Source organism: Cibotium barometz, chromosome 30 (genome assembly GCF_041138505.1).
Source record: "Cibotium barometz isolate CiBa-2024 chromosome 30, ASM4113850v1, whole genome shotgun sequence".
NCBI classification, from domain to species: Eukaryota; Viridiplantae; Streptophyta; class Polypodiopsida; order Cyatheales; family Cibotiaceae; genus Cibotium; species Cibotium barometz.
This window is the reverse complement of record NC_141075.1, coordinates 52,392,365-52,396,221: the sequence shown is the minus strand read 5'-3', so window position 1 is coordinate 52,396,221 and position 3,857 is coordinate 52,392,365. Positions and strand designations below refer to the sequence as shown.

At 41.6% G+C, this 3,857-nt stretch overlaps 1 pseudogene; it reads left to right on the top strand.

Moving 5' to 3' along the window:
* Positions 1 to 3,131: 3,131 nt before the first annotated feature.
* The window catches only part of LOC147621640 (uncharacterized), a 2,657-nt pseudogene continuing 1,931 nt past the window's right edge, over positions 3,132 to 3,857 (top strand).

Sequence of the window (3,857 nt, the reverse complement as noted above, 5' to 3'; positions counted from 1 at the left end):
GGAGATGGTCCGATACAGATTGTTGGAGAGAAGCTTGATCGCACTAACTTTCAAGTGTGGAAGTTTCGAATGAAGAGTTTTTTGGAGGGAGAGGAGACACACACACAGGAGCAAACCCTATTGTATATTACAAACCCTAACCATAGAGGGAAGCCATCTCCCTTCTCACACAATGCATAAAGCCATAATACACAACTCACACTATGTGTTGTGTCCACACTCAGCTAACCCTAGCTAATGTCCACACACTATGACCAGTTGGACATGGTCATTTATGTCTCACACATGCTGCTACCTAACATGCCAGCACATAGCACAGCTGGCACACACTGACATCGAGCTTGAATCTCAACACAGTTCAGGCATGTTACAATTCCATGTGACTTTACAATGGGTGGAGGAAAGCTGGGCAGAATTTTTACAAAATTTCAGTATGCCTAAGTAATTTTAAAGGTGTTTTTGAGGCTTCAATTCACTTCTCATATTTATTGTCTTTCTCACAAATCCACATACAAAATGTGAAGGCATGGGAATGAATAGTGCTAATCTCTACCTTGCCACTCCTATAAAACTGCCTAGCCACTCCTCTTTATAGGAACTCATATCCCCTTGACTTTGAACTATATGTGTCTTGTCCTAACTATCCAACCTTAGGGTCTATGTCCTGACACTACTTTCTCCTTCTAAAATAACAGTTGGCATCCTTGAAAATAAATGTGAGATATGCTTGTTCAAAACACAAACATGATCCCAAGTGGACCCTTCCTCTAGAGATAGCAGTCTTTCCACTTGAGTAAAGTTTTCCATGATGTCATGTATGTAGCTTATGAAAATCCAAGATGCATTTTGGTTCATGAGATATACTAGGGGGTTCTTCATACTCCACTATAATTCCACTTTGGTTCTTCATGAGATATACTAGGGGGTTCTCATACTCCACTATAATTCCCTCATTGATGCTATTATACTCTTGCACAATAAGCATTTCCTTAAATGACTTACATGAGATACCAGATGAACCCATGACTTAGGAGGAATCTCCAACTTATATACCATCATCCCTATTCTCTTAAGGATCGATATTCAAGGGTCCATAATATCTTGGAGGTAGCCTAGGTGTAGGTCCCATCTTCAAACTCTTTGAATGCTTCCAACAAAAGTTTTATAACGATCTTGTGCTTACTAAATGTTTTGGTGATGAGAGTAGAGACTTCATGTCCTCATTATTGTGTATAAAAAATCCATAACATGTTGAAGCTTTCTAGCCAACCCCATTTCTCTAGGTTTATAGCCATACATGAGCATCAATAGACTATACTTAGTTGTTATATGCTTGTCACTATTGTAAGCAAGCTCTAAGATTATAAGATATCCTTTCCAATCCTATTGCATCTTATTGACATATGCTTGAGGCATATCCTCTAGTACTTGGTCTACCCATCTATTTTTTGGATTGGTGAGATGTGCTTAGATTGAGTTGTGTGTCCCCAACCTCTAAAACACAACCCTCTAAAAGTAGATTATAAGATATCCTTTTCAATCCTATTGCATCTTATTGACATATGCTTGAGGCATATCCTCTAGTACTTGGTTCTCTCTTGGTCTACCCATCTATTTTTGGATTGGTGAGATGTGCTTAGATTGAGTTGTGTGTCCCCAACCTCTAAAACACAACCCTCTAAAAGTAGATGGTGAAATTTGCATTGCAATGGCTTATGATATTGTTAGGCCATCCATAAAGGCCATATATTTTTTCTACAAATAATTGAGCTAAAGGAGCTTTGACAGTTGACTAGGTCGGAATGAACCTACACATTTTTGCCAACCTGTCTATGATCACCCAAATCAAGTCATGGTCTTGTTTTTGGTAGAAGGTAAGCCAATAATGAAATCCATAGAGATGCTTTCCCACTTTCTATATGGGTTCTCTAATGGCTGCTAAGCCTTTTGTGCAATTCCTAACTTGTGATGCCATTGTAAGTGAAGTTGTATACTTGGCTGTTCGAACACGCCTTTTGTGGGCTCCTCCTTGCCTGGAGAGGAGACAAACAGCCTTGTGCTTCCTCTGCCTTGCATGATAACCAATGGGGAGGTGTGTGAAGTGATCAACACAATGCCTAAGGTTACGTGTTGTGTATCGAAGACACATGTAGTTGTCTACAACTTGATCAATGGTGCGTGCACGCTCCTCAAGCTTCTTCTTTTGCTCTGCATATTGCTCCGAGATCTCATCAACTCTCTGTGTCAATCTTTTGATCTCCTTTGTTGCTTTGCAGATGCTTGATGTTGCTTAAAACATTGTTGAATGTCCCTCCGTCTTGCTAGCTCTTCTAAGTATAATGTGTACAACCTTGTGCAGTAACCAAGTAGCCCATTAAATCCGTCACCCAAGCATTGTAACATTTCGGAATGGTGGTGGTGCATTCGTCGAGGGGTCTGGTGGATAAAGACTCCCATCCGTCCAAAGATCAATGGCCCTTTCTCCTTGCACTCGAAGCTACTCATGGGTAATGTTTGGGCTAACACGTCTACTGCATAGGGTTGCATATTCCGTTTCCAAGTCGATGTGCAAACGAGCATGACAAAGAATGAACACATGGGAGAAATGTTGGATGCATTTTTTACGACATGGATGAGGACCACGATGGTGGGCGCAATGACGTGGATTCCGTGTATACGACAGAATTTCCACGATCAGAAGCCGACAAAGAAGAGCAGACCATGCAAAAACTACCTCCTTTGCCACTCTACAATGGCGCAAAGATCTCTGTTCTGCGTGCGTCACCCGCGATGCTCAATCTTCAATCCATTTATGGATGGTTGGATGCTAGTGTCTCTGAACTGTTCAAGTAGAGTGCACTTGAAAGTTTCTTTACTGCACCAAAATAGTCAAACTTGTTTTTATAGTTCTAAATACGAAAAGATTACTTATCCTTTGCAGGATTTTGAAAGATCATTTTTTGCCAGATGGGAATGACATGCCTCTGACGCGTGGGGACACTAAGAAGCTTTTAAAGTCCATGGGCATGGACTACACAAAGATTCATGCATGTCCAAATGATTGCATCCTTTTTTGCAACAACGAGTATAAGCACCTACACATATGTTCAAAGTGTGGAGCGAAAAGATTCAGGGAAGACCTTGTGGGCGAAGCAGCCCCAACAAAAGCCCTTCGACACTTTCCTATCATCCCGAGAATCAAGAACATATTCAGACGCAAATCCGTAACCCAATTAATGTCATGGCATGCAAAGAGCAAATCCATAGACGGTGTGATGCGAGTGCCTACCGATTCCGATGCTTGGAAACACATAGACAACAAGTGGCCTTTGTTTGCAGGAGATCCTTGGAATCTGCGTCTAGGCCTAGCTATGGATGGTGTAAATCCATTTGGTCTACGCAGCTCATCATGGAGCACATGGCTTGTCTGTTTGGTTAACTATAACATCCCGCCATGGCTGGCCACAAAAAAGGGTCATTTGTTGTTAGCCCTTATCGTGCCAGTACAAGGTCAAAAATATGGATGTATACCTGGCACCGCTTGTGGAAGAGCTACGCACTTTATGGGATGGTATTACTGTGCGAGACATGTCACAACCTTTGACAAGATGGGAGGTACGAGTGCAAGGCATACTTATGTGGATGATGCATGACTGGCTCGGATATGGTGAATGTTTAGGTAAAATCAGTCAACCCTTTACGTTTCATCCAACCTGGTCGGTCTATGTGTACACAATAACTCATTTTTTAATGTCATAAATTGGTTCATTATTCGTGCAGGCTTGTCCATTTTGGGTTACAATGCTTGTCCCTTATGTGGACCTCGACTCGATGTTGAACGCTACTCAAAGCCTCTT